The following is a 13,114-nucleotide window of genomic DNA, read 5'->3' on the forward strand; positions in this document are numbered from 1 at the left end:
ATTTGGCACAACAGTCTCATCGCCAGAGATCCTACTCATTCCTCTCCAATCCGCCTTCACATTTGCTGAAGAGTGTGTTCTCATTACTCTCTCTGTACTGTGAGTGTTCCCTTGATTTTCTTCCTTCTTAGATCATTTTGGAAAGACAAACAGTAACTAAATATTTCACCTAATGTGCAGCATGATTCATCAGAACAGTTGATTGTTTAAGCATATTTACAACAAACCTTACCTATTAACTGCAGTGTAATAAATTGGATTATCAACACATTTAGGTTAAGATGTTAAACAAGCAACTTGTAACAGGTTTCTACCCCTGATGTTTCGAAGAGATCTGAGCTGTTGTTTGCAGTTACTGTCCTCCCAACCAGCATGATCTACCCTGCACTCAGTATGTTGCCAATATACTTTTTACCAACCATAGTTTACCAAACCAAAGAGACTGTCATCATCAGTTTACATAGACAAGTCTGCAGTTTGCTGTGAGGAGCCTGCTGTAGACTGAAGAAAAGTCAAATCCACTGACTCTGGAAATGTTTGAGGAACAAATTGCAAGTTGCCGCGCAGTGTTTTGGCAATTTTTATCTTGTTAGTTTTTTGTTCACAAATGCATTCATTTTGTCTGATAAAAAAAGTCCTCCTCTCTGCCCCATATTAACATACTGTATTTATAATTATATCATCTCCTGAGCTTTTTCAGCTTCAAGGCCCATAAAGGCATGCAAAATGCACACAGTGAAAATACCAAATATCTTTAGGAAAATGATTTTTCATACAGTTGATTAAATCAACTATTTTATCTGACAAACTTAACTATATAATTCCTTCACTTTGCTCCACAAAACTTGAAGCCCGTCTGCTCTGTGACTCTATTTCTGCCAATTTCTCTGGGACTGAGAGGCACACAGCAGATGCTAGTGTTAGACAGGGAAATTATTCCATTTATAACCTGCATGTCAGTGTCAATTTAATGAAACAGACTTGTAGAAATACAGTCAAATTACCCTGGAAAAAAAGCATGATTATCATAAACCTTTATTTTAGAGAAAAAGAATGTGCAAACTTCATATTATATCGCACATTTTACCACTTTCCATATTGACATTGTAAACTTATATTAGATAGAGGCATATAGTAACTGTTCACAGCCGCATCAGTGCTCAAGTGCTGTGATGTCCAACATATACACTTACAGTGTAGCATCAGGTCATAGTTGTGGGTGTCGGCTGATTACTATCAGCTGGCTTTTAGGTCAGTGCTGATTCATCCCACGCTCAATACATATTTTGTCAAGGTCAGTTGGTTAAAAAATGAGTATAAAACATAATGGGCAGCATTTGGAAAAAAAGACTAAGACTAAGAGATTTAACGTCTTAAACTCCACCGGGTCGTCGGCAACCCGTTTAAGCCAGTTGTAAGCGGTAGCATCACGCAGTAATGAGTAAAAGTAATTGGCACAATTTGGCCAGTTGGAGATGATTGGAGAGGTTCGGGGACACCAGTGACACCACAAACTAAAAACTCCCTTGCTCCCATAAGGTTAGGCTTGGAGGTCTGGAATTTTATACAGGTTGACAAAATGTAGAAAGTATATGGTGTTCTGTATAGTACTGGCATAAAACCTGTCTTAATTATTGTTAGTAAAATATGACTCATAATAGACACAGACCAAAAACACTTTTTTGAGCCTTATTTGAACTGATGTAGTTTTGTTTGTGTTTTAGCCACATGCTAAACAAACACATTTCCAGAAACTAGAAGATGTCACATGTCAAATGAAGCCTAATACATGCATCATGGCCTTACAGTTCTTCTGTTATAAGCTTTCCATTTGGGTGTGCCAAATAGGCAAAAATTCTATAAAAAGGGTGGATGTTAAGGGGTTAAAGAATTTTGGTGGCATTTTACTTTTTCAAAAAGTGATCTCTGGAGATAACCTATACCAGATTTGATGCTTGTGTCATCATTCAAAAGATTTTTCACTTATTGGCTTTGCTAGTACTTGGCCTAAGTACAGTACACATATGGATACAGTCAAACAGACAACTGACGAACATCCACAGCTGGATTGGGAACATGTAATCTTCATCCCACAAACATACACACTTCCTTCTCTCTATGTGTCTCTGTATTCATCTTTCTGTCTATCTAGATAATCCACTACCCCACCCACTCAAACAGGTAGGTGGTGAGTTCTCAGTTTTGCTGCACTGCTGTGTGGGAGCAACTCCATGTGTACTGTACACCACTCTTCAGAAAGGTAAAAAGTCTCAGCGTCACATACTTTAATATACTTTAACTCACAAACACATATTGCTTGCATTACTGAGATCCTACAGTATATGATCCCAGTTTACTAACATCAAGTGAGAAACATGTCTCATTTACTTGGAAATATAAGGATCCATTTGTGTTGTGCATTTAACCGCCTGTGTTAAAGTGCTACAGTGTGTTATACCCTAGTGTAATATGCCCTTGTAATCGAAAGGGAAAAGGGTATTTGCACCCACTTGTACATTTAAAACATGTGGACGTCATATAAACAGGTGAATTAGACTTCATTTTGACCTAAATATCAGATGGAGGCTCTTCATTATTTTTTTGTATGATTAATTATTTTGTGTATTATGTTATGATAACTTTATTGCATTCATCTTGCTGTATCTGCACGTGTCTATGTATGTTTAGTATGTCAAGAAATAGGCACTCTGGCCTGATTAGTATGCTGAGAGAAAACACCAGTGAGGCTGTTGTAAAGTGGGAAAAAATGATAAGAGGAGGTTATAACAGTGTTTTAGAGTAAAACTTCCATTTTTGCCATTGTCAACTTTTATGGTCAGAACTGTCTAATTGGACCTTGACTCTATGTGTGTGCTGTATACCACATCAGCGTACTGATTAGTAGGCAGGCAGCCTGACATTCAGTATTGTTAGTGACTGTCAGATAACCTCCTAGACTGTTTATACAGTTACCTTTGAGTCCCCTTAATTTTTAATACAATGATGAAATTACATTAATTTTGTATGTTACTTCCTATTTATCTTTAGTTTTAATTATTTAGTTGTATTTAAAATGTGCTATGAATACATTTGACTTGACTAAACTTTCAAGAAACTTTCCTTTTTAATAAAGGTTATAGTTAGGGCTGACCAGGTTTGCCTTGGACCAGCCCCTAGTTATGCTGCCATAGGCCTAGACTGTCGGGGGACTGCCAATGATGTACTGAGCTCCTCTTTCCTCCTCCCCTTCTCCATCTGTACACATTTATGTACCATTAATGCATGTTACTAACTTTGCTTCTTCCCTGGAGTTTTTATGCTGTGGTCCTGCTTGATGCCCACACCTAATAATATTATTATTAGTCATATTTTTATTATTATTATATTTGTTATTGTTATTACTGTTGTTGCTGTGCTTCTATGTGTCTCTCTGTCACCTGTCCCCCTCCCTCTTTCTCTCTCAACCCAATCGGTCGAGGCATATTGCCGCCCACCTAGAGCCGGGTTCTGCTCGAGGTTTCTTCCCATGAAGGGGATTTTTTTCTTGCTGCTGTCGCCGAGTGCTTGCCCATGGGAGAATTTGGTTCTCTGTAAATTAAAGAGTACGGTCTAGACTTGCTCTATGTGAAAGGTACCCTGAGATAACTTCTCTTGTGATTTGGTGCTATATAAATAAATTGAAATTAATTGAAAAAAAAACTAAGCAAATGTGCATAATATGTCCCCTTTGGTCCTTTAGTCCTTAAAGTACTATAAGCAAACACAGAAAAACTGTCTTTGTAGTCAGTCTAAGAAAAACACCATTTGTGAGTGGACAAACCTACAAATGAAATATGTGTGGATGGTTTATGAATGTAATGATTTTGAGATAGAATCAAAATTCATGTATTTTTGTTCTACAGCAGATGTTCATGTGATATTATTCAGTTAGCCACAAGTTATGCCACAAGAAGGTTTTATAACACATCATAAAGAGACTTTTTACAGTTCCCATATCTGTGTGACATACTATCATTTATGGAACTTGAACTTTAACCTGAACCTGAACTTGAACACACACACACACACACACACACACTAGTTACATATTATACATATGAGGGGGAGGTCAGTAACTTTGCAGTTAAGATTATAAGTGATATTATGCAGCCGAAACCCTTCCTTTGCTTTCTCCGATCTCCCGCCACCAACATGTTCAACTACATGAGTTCCAGGAGACACTCTCTCAGGTATGATATTTAAACAATTTCTATTTCACTGTAGATATTAGATTTTCTGAAATATCCAATTCTCTATAAGCCATTACTGTAAACATTTACAATACAGATGATATTGTCTTTCTGTCTTCATATACAGTACCAGTCAAAAGTTTGGACACAAAGTGTCAAGTCAATTTTATTTATATAGCGCCAAATCACAAGTTATCTCAGGGGACCTTTCACATAGAGCAAGTCTAGACCGTACTAGGCATTACACCATGAGAAAGAAATTGGCAACAGCAGCAAGGAAAAACTCCCCTTTAAAGGGGAAGAAACCTCAAACAGAAGCGGGCTCTAGGCCATCTGTCTTAACTGGTGGGGTTTAGAGAGAAAGAGATAGGGGAGAGAGACATACAGAGGAGCAAAGCAACAACAATAATAACAATAACAACAATAATAATAATTGAAATATATTTAATAATAATAGTGGGTGTCAAGCTGGAACAAGGGGGCAGAAGGCGGCCCACAACCAAAGGTCACCTGCAAGACAAGGGGAAGATGCCAAGTTAGTAACATGCATTAATGGTACATGAATCCATACAGATGGAGAGGGGGAGGAGGAGAGACGAGCTCAGTGCATTATAGAAAGTCCTGTGGCAGTCTAGGCCTATAGCAGCATAACTAGGGGCTGGTCCAAGGCGAGCCTGGCAGGCCCTAACTATAAGCTTTATCAAAAAGGAAAAATTTTGAGCCTACTCTTAAATGTAGAGAGGGTGTTTGCCTCTTGGACCCAAACTGGAGGATGGTTCCACAGGAGAGGAGCCTGATAGTTGAAGGCTCTGCCCTCCCATTCTACTTTAAGAGACTGTAGGAACCACTAGTAATTCAATTCAATTTTTTAATTCAGTTTTATTTATACTGCACAAATCCAGTTATCTCAGGGTTCTTTTCACATAGAGCAGATCTAGATTGTATTCTTTAATTTACAGAGACCCAACATTCCCCCATGAGCAAGCACTTGGCGACAGCGGCAAGGAAAAGCTCCCCGTTAAGCCTGCATTCTGGGAGCACAGAGTTCTAGTGGGGTAATAGGTTATTATGAGCTCTTTGATGGTGCCTGACCATTAAGGACTTTGTAGGTGAGGAGAAGGATTTTAAATTCTATTCTAGATTTCACAGGGAGCCAGTGCAGAGGAGCTGAAATGAGAGAAATATGATCTCTTTTTCTAGTTTTTGTCAGTGCACATGCAGCTGCGTTGTGGACCAGCTGGAGAGTCTCTGGAAAGTCGTTAGGGGAGCCTGATTATAAGGAACTGAAATAATCCAGCTTAGAAGTAACAAATGCATGGACTAGTTTTTCTGCATCTCTTTGAGACAGGATGTGCCTATTTTTTGCAATGTTATATAGGTGAAAAAAGGCAGTCCTTGAAATTTGTTTTATGTGGGACTTAAAGGACATATTCTAATCAAAGATAACTCCCAGGTGCCTTACGGTGGTGCTTGAGGCCAGGGTAATGCCATCTAGATTAGCTATATCATTAGATAATGTGTTTGTAAGGTGTTTAGGGCCAAGCACGATAACTTCAGTTTTGTCTGAGTTTAGTAGTAACTGATTGGTTTCATCTGGCTTCCTTAATAAATGTAATTGAGTATCGTCTGCATAACAATGAACATTTATTGAGTGTTTCCTAATAATATTACCTAAAGGAAGCTTATATAAGGTGAATAGTATTGGTCCAAGCACAGAACCTTGTGGAACTCCATGTCTAACTTTTTTGTATGGAGGATTCATCGTTAACATGTACAAACTGAAATTGATCTGATAAATGGGACTCAAACCAGCTTAATGAAGTTCCTTTAATGCCAATTAAATGTTCCAGTTTCTGTAAATAGGATATGATGGTCAATGGTGTCAAATGAAGCACTAAGATCTAACAAGACAAGTACAGAGAGAAGTAATTTGTCCGATGCAATTAGGAAGTAATTTGTAACTTTCATCAGTGCTGTCTCTGTGCTATGATGTGCTCTAAATCCTGACTGAAAATCCTCAAATAAACTATTGTTATGTAGAAAGTGACACAACTGATTGGCAACTGCTCTCTCAAGCATCATCCAGTTAAAAATGAAATAGTTAAACAATAAAATGCCAAGATCAAGAATAGGCTTTTAAAGAAGAGGTTTAATTACAGCCACTTTAAAGGACTGTGGCACATAGCTTATTAATAAAGACAGGTTGATCATATCTAGTAAAGAAGTGCTAACTAAGGGTAAAACTTCCTTAAGCAGCCTAGTTGGGATGGGGCTAAGAGACAGGTTGATGGTTTAGATGAAGAAATCATTGAAGTTAGTTAGGGAAGGTCAATTTTGGAGAGAAACTGTCTAAATATATGTCAGGTTTTACAGCTGCTTCTAAGGATCCTGTGTTTGGGGATAAATCGGTGCCTGTTGAGGGCAGGAGGTGATGAATTTTGTCTCTCATAGTTAGAATTTTATCATTAAAGAAGCTCATGAAATTGTTAATACTGAGAGCTATAGGAATACATGGATCAGTAGATTTATGACTCTTTTTCAGCCTGGCCAAAGTACTGAAAAGGAACCTAGGGCTGTTTTTATTCTCCTCTATTAATAATGGGTAATGGGCGGCTCTGGCATTACAGAGGGCCTTCCTATATATTTTAAGACTATCTTGCCACACTAAGCGAGATTATTCCAGTTTGGAGGAATGTCATTTGCTTTCAAATTTTCACAATGTTTGTTTTAATTTGTGGGTTTGGGAGTTATACCATGGAGGTAACCTCTTATGTTTTAATGTCTTCTTTTTTAAAGGGGCGATGGAGTCGAGTGTCATTTGCAGTGAGCTTGCGGCATTATCAACAAGATGATCAATGCAGGAGGGACTAAAGTTAATGTAAGAGTCCTCTGTTGTATTGAGACATGGCATTGAATTCAATGCTGATGGAATCGCCTCCTTAAATTTCAGATTGAATCAGGATAGACATTAGTGAAGACATTTTTGTCTAATGGTGTGTAATCCAGTAATAGGAATTCAAAAGTTATTAAGTAATGGTGTGATAAAATAGGATTCTTGGAGAAACTATTAAATGTTCAATTTCGATGCCATATGTCAGACTGAGGTTGAGGGTGTGGTTAAAACAGTGAGTGGGTTTATTTTTTAAGTTTGTAACCATGCTTTATTGAATCTGCCCACCCATGTCTCCTAAAAATTATGTTTATACTGTTAAATACTGCCAAAGAATTATGTTGGAAGGAGCATAATTGTTGCATAGATTAAAATCACTGACAACTTTTTTCCTGTCCGAACAGTCCTTTGTTCTTCCCTAGGAGTCAGGAGGTGGTTAGTGTGGATGGTGGTTGTACAATGTGCAGGACATTGACACCAGAGACCAGGTTTCTTGTCCTGCATCTCTGTGGATAGGTTTAGGCTACAGAAACACTTTGGTCACAGTTAGGGAAAGATTGTGGTTTAATTGTCACTGTTGACTTTTTCCATATTTAACCAAGACAACAATCTTTCCCTGACCTTCACTGAGTACTTTGAGTTGTCTAAACAAAACTGTAAATTTTCAATCATGTTTAAGTTGCCATGAGCAGATGAAATATGCTGTCTTTTTATTTGCAGATATTTTCATAAAACATTTTCATATAACGTTGATATTCTGCTGATTATACCTATGTACTTTTACTTCAGTAAAATTCTGAATGCAAGACTTTGTCTTTTAGTTGAGTATTTTTACAGTGTGCTACTTTACTTAAGTAAAAACAATTTAATACTTCTTCCACCTCTGTGTCTCCCAGCTATCTGTTCAAATACAGTAGCTTTGTACCAGTCCCCATGCCATAAACTAGCCAGGCTTAAAATGAATCATACACCCTTCAAGCCCAGCACATTCTGTACTTTTATACCGGTATAGTGGCACAGGCCAGTTTACAACAGGAATGTTCAGTCTGCTGTTGTACATGTGTTTCATTCTGTGTTCATCTCAGCCTTCAGAGTGTGGAGCTGCCATACAAAGCCTACCGCTACACTGTGTTAACCTGGGAAAAATATTCAGTCATTTTCAGTCAGTCATTGTTCGTTGTTATGAATCTTGAGGTGGTGGCTCATTTCCCAGCAAAGTCGTGATTCAATAACATTATTTAATAATTAATTACTGACCCAATTTTCATACTTAAATTGCACTGATGTCTGGCAATAATTGACCAATCTTCAATTTCGAGTGCTGACATTTCACCATACTGAAGCCAATTTTAGGTTTCGATACTTGATAACTGGCTTGTGAACACATCTGCAGGTTGATACTTATCTCTAATGGTTCATTGGCTGTATGGTGCAAAGGTGGATAAAGATGTAACATGTGACTGATTCCTTAATCAAAAGGGTGATGGATTCTATGGAGGAGGACAATGCAAGGTAAGAATCCATAATGTCACTTTTGAGCTTTAAGCATCTCAATTCATATCAATACTATTCTTAATTCATATACTTTCATTTATTTTTTCAACTGGTTGTGCAGATATTATTTAGATCACCTTAAAGTCAACTGAGATTTACACTTCAACTCTACTCTGTACAGACAATCATGCACTCACTCTGACTGAAGTGTATTTATAAGATATATTCAATGGCAGCTCTGATGAATATGGTTTTATCACACAATAGATCCATTTCCAGATCAGCAGAAGAATTTGACTGTTTTAATACTTTTCAGGGTGAATGTGAAAAATCTTGTGTGCGCATTTCATGAAAAAGAATTGTCTGGAATGTCTGCTGGCTCAAAGGACAAGGGCAAAAGGTAAGATCGGGGAATTTCAAATGATATCTAATAAAACAATCAAACAACACTTGCGTTGTGTTGTGGGAATTATTGCTTTTAACAATAGATAAATTCACAGAGAGCATCGGTTTTTTCAGAGTTTTATTGCAATAAACGGAGTTCACATTTGCAAATGCAAATCTTTCAGTTTGTCAGGCTGAGAGAGATGCCTGAATGAGTATCATGAGTACAATGATTATTTGTACATGAAGTTACATGCATCATAACACATCTCACATCCCGCATCCGTCACCCTTATCAGTTGTTTTGTGAATTAATACACAGACGCCCTTTGTCTATTCATAACTCTATCTGCACCTGCATCTGCTGAGTTTTAAAGCTGAAGGCTGAATCACAACTTTGCCTTTGTTAAGATCACTGAGAACTGGCAGTTCATCATGCTCACACAAGAGGAAGAAGACACAACGTCTCACTCTCTGCACTCTGCCATAAGACAGCATAGGCCTAATATAAGACAGTACATATAATCTTAAAACAATAAAAAAAGAGTAAAAATTCCCATAACACAAAGAAATCAATTGGAGTAGTGTATTTTAAAATGTATTAGTTACAATTAAATGTTTTTTTTGCTGAGCATCACTATTAACCAAAAGGAGATATTGAGGTATATATTGGTGTGGCTCCAGATATATGATTTCTACCTGCAATAAATTTGCTAGTGGACAGGGATCAAGTTGTATTTATGTGCCAAAAGGAGGGTTCAAATGTTCAAATTATGTAAATAAATGTTCATGTCAAATAGAAAGTGTTATTATGAAAACATTCCTTGAAATTACGAATTGCCTTACAGACCGAAGCCACCGCAGTCAACGACCAGTGGACCTGTGAGTGTGAGGTCTGAGCAGTCCATTGAAGTCCCTCTTGTTTTCAAAAGCAAACAGTAAGATGATCTTAATCTACATACTATGACCTTACCGCTCACAAATTCATAATAAGATATTGAATATGGAGATTAGCTCTCTAAGCACACTGTGATCTGTAAACTGTCTTTTAAAGTTACTTAAGCCTAAACTTATGTACTTTTGCTCAAGGATAACTTTTGATGCAATACTTTTACTAACCACTGGTTTAAAGCAATAGTTCAGTATTTGGGGAAATATGGTTATTTGCTTTCTTGGCAAGAGCTAGATGAGAAGATTGATACCAATGTCTCCTGGCTGTGGCTCCATATACTGTGCAGACATGAGAATGATATCAATCTTCTTATTTAACTCTATTATTAGCTACCATACAAGTGGAAAAACTCCACAGGGCACCTTTAAAGTCCCAGTGAAATGGACGTAAGGGTAGCTTTGGATTAAAAAGGCGGATTTCTACCTTTAATCTGCTAGTGGATAGGGGCAAAATTGTATGTAAGTGCCAAAAGGAAGGTTTAAATGTTTAAATTATGTAAGTAAATGTTCATGTCAAATAGAAAGTGTTATTATGAAAACATTTCCTGAAATTGCAAGTTGCCTTCCAGATTGAAGCCACCACAGTCAACCACCAGTGGATTTGAGAGTTTGAGGTCTGAGCAGTCCATTGAAGTCCCTCTTGTTTTCAAAGGCAAACAGTAAGATGACATTAATCTATATACTGTAACCTTACTTACAAAATGAACTGTCTAAACACTCTGTAAACTATCTTTCCAAGTTATTTAAGTTATGTACTTTTGTTAAAGTAAAAGGTTTGATGCAATATTTACCACTGGTTTAAAGCGAGATTTCAGTATTTTGAGAAATACACTTATTTGCTTTCTTGAGGGCTTGAGAGCTAGATGAGAAGATCGATACCACTGGTATAGATCTCCTCATTCAACTCTATTATTAGCTACAGTACAAATAGGAAGAGTCCACAGGGTACCTTTAAAGTCCCAGTGAAATGGGCATTATGTCTTTGGATTAGGGAGACTGGTTTCTACCTGTAATAATCTCTTAATGGATTGGGGTCATATTTAAGTGAAGGAGGGTTTAACTGTTGAAATGACTGACTACATGTTCATTTCAGAAAGAAAGAAAATGTTCAAGTCAAATAAGGTGTTATTATGAAAACTTCCCCTGAAATTATAAATTGCCTTCCAGATTGAAGCCACCAGAGTCAACCACCAGTGGATTTGAGAGCTTGAGGTCTGAGCAGTCCATTGAAGTCCCTCTTGTTTTCAAAGGCAAACAGTAAGATGACATTAATCTATATACTGTAACCTTACTTACAAAATGAACTGTCTAAACACTCTGTAAACTATCTTTCCAAGTTATTTAAGTTATGTACTTTTGTTAAAGTAAAAGGTTTGATGCAATATTTACCACTGGTTTAAAGCGAGATTTCAGTATTTTGAGAAATACACTTATTTGCTTTCTTGAGGGCTTGAGAGCTAGATGAGAAGATCGATACCACTGGTATAGATCTCCTCATTCAACTCTATTATTAGCTACAGTACAAATAGGAAGAGTCCACAGGGTACCTTTAAAGTCCCAGTGAAATGGGCATTATGTCTTTGGATTAGGGAGACTGGTTTCTACCTGTAATAATCTCTTAATGGATTGGGGTCATATTTAAGTGAAGGAGGGTTTAACTGTTGAAATGACTGACTACATGTTCATTTCAGAAAGAAAGAAAATGTTCAAGTCAAATAAGGTGTTATTATGAAAACTTCCCCTGAAATTATAAATTGCCTTCCAGATTGAAGCCACCAGAGTCAACCACCAGTGGATTTGAGAGCTTGAGGTCTGAGCAGTCCATTGATGTCCCTCTTAAGTTCAAAGGCAAACAGTAAGATGACATTAATCTATATACTGTAACCTTACTTACAAAATGAGCTGTCTAAACACTCTGTAAACTATCTTTCCAAGTTATTTAAGTTATGTACTTTTGTTAAAGTAAAAGGTTTGATGCAATATTTACCACTGGTTTAAAGCGAGATTTCAGTATTTTGAGAAATACACTTATTTGCTTTCTTGAGGGCTTGAGAGCTAGATGAGAAGATCGATACCACTGGCATAGATCTCCTCATTCAACTCTATTATTAGCTACAGTACAAATAGGAAGAGTCCACAGGGTACCTTTAAAGTCCCAGTGAAATGGGCATTATGTCTTTGGATTAGGGAGACTGGTTTCTACCTGTAATAATCTCTTAATGGATTGGGGTCATATTTAAGTGAAGGAGGGTTTAACTGTTGAAATGACTGACTACATGTTCATTTCAGAAAGAAAGAAAATGTTCAAGTCAAATAAGGTGTTATTATGAAAACTTCCCCTGAAATTATAAATTGCCTTCCAGATTGAAGCCACCAGAGTCAACCACCAGTGGATTTGAGAGCTTGAGGTCTGAGCAGTCCAATGATGTCCCTCTTAAGTTCAAAGGCAAACAGTAAGATGACATTAATCTATATACTGTAACCTTACTTACAAAATGAGCTGTCTAAACACTCTGTAAACTATCTTTCCAAGTTATTTAAGTTATGTACTTTTGTTAAAGTAAAAGGTTTGATGCAATATTTACCACTGGTTTAAAGCGAGATTTCAGTATTTTGAGAAATACACTTATTTGCTTTCTTGAGGGCTTGAGAGCTAGATGAGAAGATCGATACCACTGGCATAGATCTCCTCATTCAACTCTATTATTAGCTACAGTACAAATAGGAAGAGTCCACAGGGTACCTTTAAAGTCCCAGTGAAATGGGCATTATGTCTTTGGATTAGGGAGACTGGTTTCTACCTGTAATAATCTCTTAATGGATTGGGGTCATATTTAAGTGAAGGAGGGTTTAACTGTTGAAATGACTGACTACATGTTCATTTCAGAAAGAAAGAAAATGTTCAAGTCAAATAAGGTGTTATTATGAAAACTTCCCCTGAAATTATAAATTGCCTTCCAGATTGAAGCCACCAGAGTCAACCACCAGTGGATTTGAGAGCTTGAGGTCTGAGCAGTCCAATGATGTCCCTCTTAAGTTCAAAGGCAAACAGTAAGATGACATTAATCTATATACTGTAACCTTACTTACAAAATGAGCTGTCTAAACACTCTGTAAACTATCTTTCCAAGTTATTTAAGTTATGTACTTTTGTTAAAGTAAAAGG

Source organism: Thunnus maccoyii, chromosome 2 (genome assembly GCF_910596095.1).
Source record: "Thunnus maccoyii chromosome 2, fThuMac1.1, whole genome shotgun sequence".
In the NCBI taxonomy this organism is placed as follows: domain Eukaryota; kingdom Metazoa; phylum Chordata; class Actinopteri; order Scombriformes; family Scombridae; genus Thunnus; species Thunnus maccoyii.